A 13,809-nucleotide genomic window follows, 5' to 3' on the forward strand; every position below is an offset into this window, starting at 1 on the left:
AGGAATGGGGCTGGAGAAATGTAGCCACAAATTCATCGTTTACAAACAATTGCGTAGAATAAGCTTATATTTTGGGTTCTGATGAGGTACAACAATTGAACTAAGCTTATGATGCATTTCTAAGTTATATTCTTCAAGAATTAAGGAGTGTGTTTCATTAATTGAAAGTCAACAAATGGATGTAGCAATTGCTAATTGCTCCTTTAAATGTGACCGAATACAGGTTTGTGGGTGTTTGATGCTATATCCTACTTTAAAGTAGGGTTTTTGGGAAAAGTGAAATAAAAGTTATAATTACAAAATTGTATGGGCTCTGTAAATATGTTTTTTTCCATTATGAGCCTAGTTTAGCCAAGGAGAAAGCACTGAGCTATAGGGATAAAAGCAGGATCCATGATAGGCTGAGATAAAGCAAGGGAATAATAGAGACTACTTTCTAGAGGACAATGGCATGCTGACTCAAGCATTTACATGTGAATTCTTAAAGAGATGGGTGGGGCTAAGGCTTAAGAGGGCGTAAACGATGCTGAAGTGGCATAAACAAAGAAGAGCTCTCTAGAAAGTGTGAAAATCATTCAAGAGCATTTTCTCGTACTTTTCTCCACAGTGGGATAATTATAAAAATTATAACATTTCCCCCAACTGCAGTGTATGATATACAATTTTGAAGCTCTGAGTGTACTTTTATAAATGTAAAAAAACAAAAACAATCTTCTAAATTTGACATAAGCTCACCTTTCTGAATTCAGTCACAAATAATTTCACTTATAGATGTTTTACTCTATCATAAAGCAAAATACAGTATAAGGCTGCAATTCTCCATTGTTTATAACAGCAACATAAACCATATATAGCTTCAAAAAAAAAATATATATATATGAAGCTTTTAATTTGATTGAGTGATCATTCCAGACGCCAATCTCCTCACCAGTCCACACATTTTGCAACTGAATGGTAATATCTCCTGCAATTAACACCCTGAGCAACTTGTCCGATTTTTCACAAGTGTCCTTCCTTACAGGAGATCCCAGGCATACCTGCCTTGTCCATTTCCCATCTGAGTAGGCCTGTTAGGCTAGGTCACGTGTAGGATTATTGTGCTCACTTCAATGTCATGTCTTTTTCTGCTTCTGACAAATCCTAGCTGTTTGTATAGTCCTGCTTTTCAACATTACCAACATAAACTTGTAACAAAATGTAACTAGCCTATTTCCTGAATCCTATTGAATCCAACACAGTTCATGATGACAGAAATAAAAGAGCATCATAGATGGCAACACATTGCTTGTGTTCTAGGCTATAGTTTTCTTACTTTAAGGAGCAGTTTTGCATACACAGATTACACATAGTCCTGGACTAGAAACACTTTTACCTGAAGATTTTCCTTTGATCCTGCTTTTTAGTCCAGAACTAGGTTTAGGTTAAATCCCAATACTCCCGCTTAGCCCTCCCCCTTAGCCCTATCCCTACGTTTTGTGTGATCCTGCAAGCCCAATCGAGGTGTCCCAATTCAACTTTGAGCGATACATAGTGCCTTTTCAGCCCTATAGTTGGCCCTTCAAACAAAGCGAATTGAGATGCAGACTCGCTGTCGAGTGTTTTCCAGAGAACATTGCGGACATTTCCTCAAGCGGCTAAAAAATCTCTGCAAGATGGCTGGCAACAAAGACACATACACATGTAAGTAATTATATCTTCATAACGATTTATGCAAAATATTACACTCAATTGGAATGTTAGTTTAATGCAATGGCAGGTAGCCTAGCGGTTAGAGTGTTGGGCCAGTAACCAAAAGGTTGCTGGTTTGAATACCTGAGCCGACAAGGTGAAAAATAATATGTCCCTGTTCCCTTGAGCGAGGCACTTAACCCTAATTTGCACCAGGGGCGCTGTACTACTATGGCTGACCCTGTAAAACAACAATGTCACTGCTCCTATCCAGTGTATGTGACAATAAAACATCTATGCTATAATTAATTTGTCCTATAAATGCTATTAAACGATGCTAGCTGGTTAGCTAGCCAGGAACTAGTTTGGCTAGTTAGCTAACTATATCGGCACGTTTGCCATACATGTACTGTATTAATTGTAATGCATGTTTTTTATGTTCTAGGGACTCCTGAGCAAACCAGGCTGCTTATAGAATTCCGGATAGAAAAAGACTAGTTCACCAAAAAGAGACATGAAGCGAAGCAACTTTTGGAGTGTGTACCTCGCTGCTGTTTACATTTTACTGGTCACCACGTGCAATGTAATTTCACATTGACAGTCCATATGAATGTACAGTCCATTATCTTAACACACACTAATATTGTTTCTGTATAGGACACTGGTCAAAGAACTGGGTAACCAGCCAACAAGTGTCCAAAAAGTGGGAGAACCTAAAGAAAAAATATAATGTGTGTTGAATAGTCGGTAAGGTTGGTGTGTCACTGCTCTAGAAGACTGTATGAAGTGCAGTGATTAATAAACCAAAAAGGCTGATGCGTGACAGTAATGACAGTTATCAGTAATGTAATTTCACGATATTTAATTCAAATGCATCTTAGGAAAAAGCATCAGAAGCCTACTGTCAGTGAAAAATGTTTATGTGATCAATACTGTATTTAAGTTAACATTCATGCTATTGCCTACATTGTGTGTTAAGTTTTGCAGGAACTGAAAACTCCCAAGAAGGGGTCTGGGACTGAAGATGGGGAGGTGTTGGGTGCCAGGCCTTCCATTATCCCCCCGGTCCTGATAGAGTTGTACGAATCGGAGCCCCCCGCCATAGCAGCCCCTTCAAATTAGGTTTGTCCTACTGTATGCACATTTGATACAGTACTCAGAACTCAAGGCTGAGTGGCCTGTGATTTTTTTGCCTTTTAATTTGATTGAGTGATCATTCCAGACGCCAATCTCCTCACCAGTCCACACATTTAGCAACTGAATGGTAATATCTCCTGCAATTAACACCCTGAGCAACTTGTCCGATTTTTCACAAGTGTCCTTCCTTACAGGAGATCCCAGGCCGACCTGCGATGAGCCAGCTCCCCCCACCCCAGTTCAAGCCCCCAGTACCCCTTCCCCCAAAAAGAAAATAAGGCAAATCCAGTATTGGATTTTCAACAAAAAAAGAAACAAAAATCTGCTAATGATGAGCGATGCCATGAAGAGACTGAAGTGAAGACCTAGCGCTTCTAAGGATTTTTGAAAAGATGGTAGGCAAAATGCCCAGTCAAATAAAACAGAGGTGTAGGTTGGAGTTGTGGGGATGGTTCTTATGATTTTGGGGGGTATATTTTAAAGTTATTTAAATGATCTCATGTATGTTGAAGTTATAAATGTTTTAATTTGGAGCATGTACACACACACAGGTTTGTTTCACCTGGATGTTTAAAAGAGGAAGTTGTTGTTAAAGAAAAATATAGGATTAACAGTTGGTGTTGATTAAAAACTATTTTCAATTCAATCACTTGTCATTGATTATAGGTATTGATTGTGATTTGCCAATGCAGCGTATTACTTAAATAGTGTCTTGCAAATTGTGTAGTATAGGATAAAACATGTTTCCACTTGTTAATCATTAATTAAATGAATGACAATTACTAAAGGTAATAAATGTTACACTATTGCTATTCAGGAATGAAATACATCATTAGGTAATATAAAATGTCTAACAAACAGAATCCATTTACATTTACATTTTAGTCATTTAGCAGACACTCTTATCGACTTACAGTTAGTGAGTGCATACAATCCACACTGTACAAACTATCAGAAATGTAAAAAAACAACATATAAGAAGCATTGTCCATGTTACATTCACAGAACGACTGGAGGATGTTTTTTAGTGCAACTCTCAGCCTGTGGAATGTGTAATGAAAAACAAATGGAGACAGTGGAGGCTGGTGGGAGAAGCTATAGGAGGACGGGCTCATTGTAATGGCTGAAATGGAACAGAGTCAAACGTAGTTTCCATATCTTTGATGTGTATGATACCGTTCAATTGATTCCATTCCAGCCATTACAATGAGCCAGTCCTCCTATAGCTCATCCCACCAGCCTCCACTGAATTGAGAAGAATCCTTTGGAATTCAAATAGTCTAATCTGCATCATCAGGGGGGTTTGATCAGCCGTCTATTGCACCCGCTTTGTCTAAATTTGCACTCCATGATAGCCAGCCAAATGCTTGTCCAACTGCAGCTAGCTCCTCTGGCCTAGGAAAATAAAATGTCCTGCTTCAAGTTGTCCCAAATCTGTTGTCCAATGTTATGCAAAACCCTGTGTGCTATGGACTTGGGCACACCAAAGCACTGGGAAACCACCCTAAAGGAATGTCCATGGGCCAGCCAATATACATACGTCAAGATCAGGGCCATAACTCTGAGGTTGTATTAAGTAAAAAACGAGTCTCCGGCGAACAATCCACTCTCTCCATGCATGATTCAAAATCTAGGCTAGTGAATTGGTGCTCCATCTATATCGACTGAATGGTAATGGGTGCTGCTAGTGTACTATTGTTTGGTATTTCAAAACGTTTGGTGGTGATAAATGCAAACAATTAAATTGCTCTTTAGTTCCAAAAGCCTACCATGTTCTTTTCCAAAAGCTACTGGCTACTATCGAGTATCAAAAACAGGTTTGAAAAGTCGATGGAAAATGGTAACAAAGATAACTTCCTGTTGAAGGCTTCTCTGCTTCTTCTGTGGGGTTTAACATTTGCCGTCACCTACTGTACACTTTTTAAGTGGGTGAGGCGGTTTAGGGAGTGGCACTTATTGCTAGAAAGGAACCATTTTTATTGCCTCAAATATAGTATATTAAATCAATTGCAAAAAAATGTAGGCTATTTTTGGGCATAATCATCATTAATCTACTTAAACTGTAAATTATTCGGTTTATCACTTTTTGTCATCCTCAATGATTTTAAATGCATTATGTTCACGTGTGGTTGTACTGTGTTTTTAAATTGGCAAATAAATCGAATCACCAAAATCACAACAAATATTAGGTATTTATAGAAATCCCTTGCTATTCTCTTTCAAATGACCTCATGTCTGGATGGCTCTCCTAGGGCAAATATTTTTTTGCGTACTGGGCAGCACACCAGCTACGTATCAAAATTTACCTTGAGCTGGTAAAGCAGCTCACCAACTTCAGCTGGTCAAGCTGTATTTTCCAGCAGTCTGTGGCTAAATAAAATCAGGCCAACAACCCACTCTGCCACCCTGTGTGGTACTTTACTCTAATGTAGCATCCAGCCAACCAGGCATCCAACCCACCCAGTGTCTTATCTTAATGAGTCTTCCTCAGCCTCTATCTCTGTATGCTCGTCACGTAGCCTGCCCCACTGCACTTGTTTATTTGTTCATTATCTCTTACGTTGCTCTAATGAGCCCACATGAAATAATACTATAGTGTATACTATGTTACGAATACTATAGTATTCACTGTAGTGTTTATTGTGTACTGTAGTGTTTTTGCGGACTGTAGTATTTACTGAAGTGTTTTTGTTTTATTATCTTTGACATCCAAGTGGGGTTTTTTCTCCTTGAGGAAACCTACTGGAGAAATACTAAAATAGCAAATTTTCCATAACCTGTAGAATCAGAATCAAATGTATTGTCCTACAAGAGGAAAATATTGGCACAGCTCACACATGAATACATAAAACAAATGTGAAAACACAGAAGAAACAAACAACAGTCAGGCATAGATAGTACATGGAATTGTTCACTATGGTGAAACTCCTCCCGAAACGTGCAGGGAGAAGATCAAAGCAAAGGTCAAGTGGGTGGTCCGGGCTGGAGATTATGTGGCAGGGATGAATAGCGCAATCATTCAGAAGGGAGAGCTGAGGAGTGGGGAGGCCAATCAGTTTAGATGCCGTTTTTGTGATCTTTAAGAGTTTGTTGCGTTGTGAGCGCATTGTGGTAACAGATGCTGCCATAGATGAGTAGTGGTTCAATTATGCTCCGGTACAGTAGCAGTAGTAGCAGAAGTAGTGCAGAAAAACTGCATTGTTGGTTAAGGGCTTGTAAGTAAGCATTTCACTGTAATGTCTACACCTGTTGTATTCCGCGCATGTGGCAAATACATTTTGATTTGATTAGATTAGATTTTTGACCGACGGGTTGTGCATACGTCTGATGACAGACAGACGTTGCTGTGATTTCTTAGTTATTTCAGTGGTGTGTTGTTCGAAGATGAGCTTGTGGTATATTGTTATTCCGAGATATTTGAATGAAGGAACCATTTCAACGTCACAGGTGGGTTTTTTGCGGAAGTTGATCGTTATTTCTTTAGGTAAGTAGGACTGGGTTCTGAAAGGAGAGTTCAGCGCTTCTGCCCTTTTCTCTAACCTGTAGGGAACACAATATATGGTCGATACATGGCATGTCAGTTTCTCACTTGAGGGTGGCACACATTGGGATATGGGGGAGGGGAATGGGCAGGGTATATGCAAATTAAATACTGTTGTACTTACCATAGTTTTTTAAATGTAGTGTTTTTGCAGACATTTCTGTAGTATTTACTACAGGTTTTTTGTGAGGATAATATTGTAGTATTTACTATAGTATTTTACAGTAAATTATATTACAACATTCTATACTAAGTACTACACATACGATACTACAGTGTGTTGTATAGTATTCTACAGTATAATACAGTTTACTACATAATTCTATAAGTACTGTAGTATTCTATAGTAAACTGTATAATTTTTTATGTGGGAGGTGGGGCTTGTGTGCGACGCTCTGAGGGCTGAGGCATCCACGGTAGATGCCTGAATAGAGCCACTGTCTCAGGCACAAAGGCGGGCACCTCTGAGGGTAATGAGCCCACCCACTGGCTGACAGGTCTATAAGGGTGATTAACGAACTCCCCAGGGTGAAAGGCCATGGGGACTGGGAACCCCTGAGATATCTGGCTAGGCTACTCTCTCTCTTATTTTCTTGTGTCTTTCACTATCTCTCTCTTTCTTCTGTCTTTCGCTATCTCTCTTTATCGCGTTCTCTCTCTCTCTGCGATGGCTACTCTCTTTCTTTATATATCTCTCTCTCTTTTGTTCTCTCTCTTAAGAAACACTTCTATATGCTGCTCTGTTGCTCCTCAAGATGGCGAGGCCCTGTTTTAGTGTGTAAAAATGTCTAAAAACACTGCCTATTTGTGGACACATGCAGAAGAAAGCATGCAGGCACAAGCTCACACAACTTGCATCAAACATACATTCTATCATTCATTGTTATTTTCTCTGCTTCATATGATTCTTCTCTATCGTGTAGTCCCTTAGCTGAATGTATCTCACCGAAGAAAGCATCTGAGCGAGTGAAACAGCGCACCTCTTTCTCAGTATGTGTAGCCCATCTATCTGATGCTGTCTGGTCAACAATATTATGACATTGTTGCCGCACGTAGCATTGAATGCAAGGAAAGCCAGCAAGCATTTGGCCTCCTTTGATAAACAATTTATAAAATAATAGCCAATCAGCATTTAGCTAAACTGAGTGAGCTCAACTGTGAATGGTCCAGTTTGGATTTGGCTTCACACCAATCACATAATTTACAGAAAAACATGTACTTGTTGCAGCTTGTTGTGACGTTGTCCTCCGGTGGCTAGCTAGCTAGCTAAAATCGTCCCTTTCCTAAATTAGCCATGGATGGAGATAGGGATTTGGACTTGTGGTTTTACTCAATTCTCTGTACTGGCAAATTATTATAATGGCGATTCTGATCCAACCATAAATTCATACATTGTGTCCCTGGCCTGAGAGGATGGAAGTTCAATATATAGCTAGATGTAGTAAATTAATGTTAACTAGCTGGCCTGGCGCATCGTTGCCCATGAAAGGAAGTTAGGCTAGCGAGCAAGCATTTTAGCCAGTTAGCCTAGGACAACAAAAACTAAAAGTATGTACTGTATGACAGAGTCATAGACCGTTTCGGCAACATGAAAAAGAGAAGGATGTAATTGGTGTTTCTCTACAAGTAGGGTGAGTCAACATGTTTTTTCTACGCACGCACGCAGCGGTCTATGGCACTGCATCTCAGTGCTTGAGGCGTCACTACAGACCCCCTGGTTCGATTCCAGGCTGTATCACAGCCGGCCGTGATTGGGAGTCCCATAGGGCGGCGCACAATTGGCCCAGCGTCGTCTTGGTTTGGCCGGTGTAGGCCGTCATTGTAAATAAGAATTTGTTCTTAACTGACTTGCCTAGTTAAATAAAGGTAAAATAAAATTTAAAAAACCCTTACCCTAATTCTAACCCCTAAGCCTAAAATAGCCTTTTTACAAGTGAGGACTGGCAAATGTCCTCACTTGGTGTACTATTCTTGAGAGGACTTGTGGTACTCACTTGTAGAGTAAAACGTGTTCACACACACTCTTACGTGTTGAGTGCTGGGAGGTGGAGCAGCCACAATCCATCAACATATTATTCTGTGATGTGTCCCATATATTTTGAGCTCAAGGTCTTCCTCCTTGCAGAAGGTATTCAATAAAAGCAGCTCTATTCTTTCCCAGACAGAATATTTCGAGTTCAATTTCCAACTGAACAAGGCCTATTTTATCAAGCTATATAAAGGCCAGGTTGATGGGGTTCTAAAAATATGGTGGTCTTACATTTCTAGACATAGCCAGCTCTAATAAAAGAGGGATGCCGCACTGATTTTTCCACTTTTTTTGCACTAATGTGCTCTCTATGCATGTCCTGAATCCCAATGGGGCTGCCTTGTTCACTCCTCCCTTCTCTCCCTCTTCCCTTTTCCCTCTCTCTCTCTCTGTGTCTCTCTCTCTCTCTGTGTGTGTGTCTCTCTCTCTCTCTCTCTCTCTCTTCCTTCACCTCCCCTCTCTAGTATATCTCTCTCTTTCTCTCTCTCTCTGAGAGACCCAATTCATTCAACAATGTTTGATCCCCCGTCCCCCCCTCTCCAGTCTTGCCCTGTATTGTTCTTTGTCTTCTCCAACAGACAGGGTGACATCATCAGACCTTTGCCCCAGCTAATTACAATCACAACTCCTCATCTAATTAATCCTGCCTGTAATCTACATCAGCGGCTGCCTGGGCCATAACTTTCCTCTGGCAGAATGTTTATAGTGTTTAACACTACTCCACACTTAGAACTGTGACATATGGTGATGATGATGGATGATAATGATGATAGTGATGAGGAGGCTGAGGCTGGAAGATGACGCACACCCTGGTCTGGTTGGTGGAGAGTTCTGGACCAATAAGAGAGGGGATTGGGGTTAAAGCCCAGCTGGGAGGGGTTAAACGGTTTCTGTTCACCTCAATTTCAAACCTCCTTTTGAAATGGAAATACAGTATAAGCACAAAACATTATACGAAATCCTAGATGATGTGAAAGCACCGTTGTTACTCTCATAAATACTAATTAAAACACCCTTCCCCCTCCCACTTTATCTCCACTTCCCTAGTTCCTCCTCCTCTCCCCACATCCTCTCCTTCATCATTAGCTGTATTTTTGGGTTCTCAGATGAAGGGGGGAGAGGATTGCATTTGCAGTGTGGCGCCTTGTTTTCAAATCACTGACCTTCATCAGACATATGCTCTCAGTGTGCTTGCAGCTAGGAGCACAGCCATGCAACATATGAAGATATGTGACACTTAATGCTCTGCATCCCAGTCATCTGTCATGACCACTGGCTCATGTTCTCACTGGGGAGTCACCATGTGGGTTGCCACTTCAGGAACGAACCGACATGGGCGGGTGGGCCATCCACTTCATCCTCTTTAATGGTACCCTGTCAAACACACACACATACTCACTCTCACTCACATACCCTGTCAACCTTGGCTCCTCCTCCTTCATTCCACCGCATCAAATAGTAGCACGTTTATCGTTACCCACTGTTATTGCTATATCTGGAGGTTGGCAGTTTGATCGCTTGCCATATGGTGTGTGTGTGTACAAGTAGTAAAGGCTCATTGTGCTTTTGATAGTAAAACAAACGAGACAAGGCACTATTACCAGAAACAAATTTCAGGGTTAGGGTCAATTAAGTTAATTCCAGGAAGTCAATTGTACTTGTCAATTTAATGGATTTATAATTGATCATTATTGTCTATGAGTATTTTCTTTATTAACTCATGTTATGCTGGAATCAATCATGAATTCTCTAACCAAGAGTTTAGGATGCGGTGGATTGAGCTATAAAATGGTGACAATGTCTTTGTTATTTTATTATCTTTGAACACCTGTTCCACTGTGTGAGTAAACAACAGTGTTTTCCTTTATTCTGGGCTGTTGGCTCTTTGGACGTCCTTCAATGGCTTGTGTTGTGTGCCTGCCAGTGAATGACTGCTATAATGTGAGGCCTTTATGCATTGTTTGATTTCTTAAACTCTCTTTTCTGTTCTAATATTTGTACATTTTCATGGTTGTGCTCGTTGACATTTGAACATCCCAGGGAGTCTCGACAAGTTGGCTAGATGCCAGACAGTCGTCCTTTCTTCCTCTCCTTTTCATTTTTTTGGTCAACTTTGTGACTGAGCATGAATTTATAAATTGAAAAAGCAGGGCAAAAAAATTGACCTTAATCCTCTCTCTCTCCTTCATTCTGCTGCAGGAAACGTTCTGGCGTCGACTGGGACTGGATTTATATCCACCATCTGTTGCGTTTTTCATTAACAAAATCTATTCCTCTGTTTTTTTAACCATGCATGCTCAGACAATGCCACCACGGCTCCCATCACACCAATAAATTGATGTGGAAAATGACTGAAAACCCAATCTCACAATTAACTCACAATAAACATTTTTTGAATAACAAGTATATTCAGTATAAAGGATTAGAGAGTGGAAATTGTAGAGCAAATTCAGATTGCAGAGGTCGAGGTGGAGCGGATGAGAATGTCTAGATATAATTGCATCAAATATCAAAACCTACTTGGGACAATTTTTTTGTTGAAATAATTTAAGTAATATATATGTTTAGAAGAAGGATTGGAGAATGAGCATTGGTAAGCAGTTAGATTCAGCTTGCAGGGGCCGAAGGGGACGTTTGTGTATGAATGAGAATGCCTGTTTAATTGTATCAAATATAAAAAATGTGACTCTTTATTTTGTTGAAAGTTGACCTTTTCGGAATCACCTTTATTCACCAAATACATTTACAGGATTTTGACTCTGAAATGGTGCTACCACAATAAACAGAATACACAGACAGACAATAAACAGAGTATATGGACAAAATATATAGACACAGAATATACACAATTCACATACAGTACAGTATGTACACTATGAACACTGAAGCAAAAAAATATAGACTAGAGTCTAGACTATAAACACTAAGCTACATTATAACGTATGTATGTAGAGATGTACGAATAAAAAACTATTTTACAGGATGATGTGCCATGAGGGAAATATATATGTAAGAGTCAGTCAATGGCAGAGCGCAAAAGGCAGTGCAAAGAGCAATGTGCAGTTCTAGGATGATAGTGCAGGGTGCATAGTCCATGTTGTTCAACTTATTCTGCTTGTCTGACAACAAAACTCAGCAACTAAGTTGTTACTAAGGTAACCAAATGTTATTTACAGAATTACAGGTGTACAATAATGGCAACATAATGTTAAGTGTTAGGTGCTACCAAAGTTTGTTTTAATATACAAAAAGTATGCTGCATTAAGCTATTTATTCAATTTTAAAGCATTGGCAAGTTATATAATTCCAACAAAGTGGCTACCCAGACAGTATACATCATGTCATCATTCTCTGATGGGATTATTGATCTCTGACTCTCTCCTCATCTCTCAAATGTTTCACCATCACAACTAAATGAGACAGATATATTCCAAATGCCCAAACAGATCATTAGAAAGATTTGGAAGCCATACTGTATCCCTAAAGACTTATACTATAATACAGCCTTTTTTATCTTGATTCCGACATGTAGGGGGGATAAAATGCTTCAGGGTCTGATTTATAAGTATTTTTAGTTTTATGTATTTACATCACTCACTATTAAAGGGAAACTTCATCGCTATACACTATTTGGGGTGTTTATCCAGTCTCCCTACATAAATATGAGCGACGAGAGGGTGTTTCAGACATACACTATACAAAAGCATGTTGACACCCCTTCAAATTAGAGTATTTGGATATTTCAGCCACACCCGTTGCTGACAGGTGTATAAAAATCGAGCACACAGCCATGCAATCTCCATAGACAAACATTGACATTAGAATGGCCTTACGGAAGAGCTCAATGACTTTCAATGTGGCACCGCCATGGGATGCCACCTTTCCAACAAGTCAGTTCGTCAAATTTCTGCCATGCTAGAGCTACTCCGGTCAACTCTAAGTGCTGTTATTGTGAAGTGGAAACGTCTAGGACTGGTAGGCCACACAAGCTCACAGAACTGGGCCGCCGAGTGCTGAAGCGCGTAAAAATTGGCTGTCCTCGGTTGCAACACTTACTACCAAGTTCCAAACTGCCTCTGGAAGCAACATCAGCAAGAACTGTTAGTCAGGAGCTACATGAAATGGGTTTCCATGGCCAAGCAGCCGCACACAAGCCTAAGATCACCATGCGCAATGCCAAGCGTCAGCTGGAGTGGTGTAAAGCTCACCGCCATTGGACTCCGGAGCAGTGGCAACACGTTCTCTGGAGGGATGAATCACGCTTCACCATCTGGCAGTCCGACGGACAAATCTGGGTTTGGCGGATGCCAGGAGAACGCTACCTGCCCCAATGCATAGTGCCAACTGTAAAGTTTGGTGGAGGAATAATGGTCTGGGGCTTTTTCATGGCTAGGCCCCTTAGTTCCAGTGAAGGGAAATCTCAAAGCTACAGCATACAATGATATTCTAGACAATTGTGTGCTTCCAACTTTGGTGGCAACAGTTTGGGGAAGGCCCTTCCCTGAATCAGCATGACAATGCCCCCGGGCACAAAGCGAGGTCCATACAGAACTGGTTTGTCAAGATCAGTGTGGAAGAACTTGACAAGCCTGCACAGAGCCCTGACCTCAACCTTATCCAACACCTTTGGGATGAATTGGAACGCTGACTGCGAGCCAGGCCTAATTGCCCAACATCAGTGCCCAACCTCACTAATGCTTGTGGCTGAATGTAAGCAAGTCCCCGCAGCAATGTTCCAACATCTAGTGGAAAGCCTACCCAGAGGAGTGGAGGCTGTTATAGTAGCAAAGGTGGGACCAAATCCATATTAATGCCCATGATTTTGGAATGAGATGTTCGGCAAGTATGAGTCCACATACTTTTGGTCATGTTGTGTATTTCATTCTCTCGGTCACAACTACAGTGGCCATCATGCAATGCTTTTATCTGCCTCCCTCTCGCCCACGCATCCACACACACGTAATCCCAGATTCTCTGTGACTTTGAGGGAATATCCCCAAAACTAAAACAATCATCATCCAATGTGTCATGTTCAATTTAAATCCATTATTAATGTAGATTACAACTACTCCTGTTCCACACCATGCTGGGTGTAAATATTAAAGACCTTGAACCAGATAAATCAGTATAGCCTACCACCACGTTCCCCAGCTCATTTCCTTCCCACAGTCTAATCTATAAGGAATTTAAGTTAGACCACTCTCTATGCATGCTAATTACTCAGAGTTTAGGATACACATATACTTTTCGAATACTCAATGCAGTTTTAGTTATTACCATACTAGTTTTTATTTTTTTTATTTAATGCTGTGACTCAGGGCAAGGTCATTTCTGATCAAGTTAATTACTTTGAGGAGAGCAGGAGCAGACCGTGTGTGACTAATTAAGGAATATGTCTAACTGAACTGTGGTCCATGACAGCCAGAGTCTTAGT

At 40.5% G+C, this 13,809-nt stretch overlaps 1 non-coding gene across 1 annotated transcript; it reads right to left on the reverse strand.

Annotated features, from left to right (window-relative positions):
• Positions 1 to 5,519: 5,519 nt before the first annotated feature.
• On the reverse strand, positions 5,520 to 5,576 carry LOC121570800. Its single transcript, XR_006001540.1, has one exon. It is a non-coding gene; the product is annotated as a U7 small nuclear RNA (small nuclear RNA).
• Between the last annotated feature and the right edge of the window lie 8,233 nt (positions 5,577 to 13,809).

Source organism: Coregonus clupeaformis, chromosome 7 (genome assembly GCF_020615455.1).
Source record: "Coregonus clupeaformis isolate EN_2021a chromosome 7, ASM2061545v1, whole genome shotgun sequence".
NCBI classification, from domain to species: Eukaryota; Metazoa; Chordata; class Actinopteri; order Salmoniformes; family Salmonidae; genus Coregonus; species Coregonus clupeaformis.